The following is a 230-nucleotide window of genomic DNA, read 5'->3' on the forward strand; positions in this document are numbered from 1 at the left end:
TGAAGGCTCCTGTTCACCTTCAGGACGTCTTTCAGAATGTGATGAAGAAGACAATTCTGCTGTCGTTTGAGAACGACAATTAGGATCAGTACCACTGGCAGAATTAGTGGAACAAAGGACACCTTGTGCAGGTTTAGGAGAATCAGGTTGTGGTTGGGATTGGCTCTGTGGAGAACCGTTAAGCGAATGTGTAGTACCGTGGCCACGTGAAACTGATGTTGTTTCTTGTA

The sequence above is a fragment of the Trypanosoma theileri genome (genome assembly GCF_002087225.1).
Source record: "Trypanosoma theileri isolate Edinburgh chromosome Unknown TM35_Tth_86_V1, whole genome shotgun sequence".
Lineage (NCBI taxonomy): Eukaryota > Euglenozoa > Kinetoplastea > Trypanosomatida > Trypanosomatidae > Trypanosoma > Trypanosoma theileri.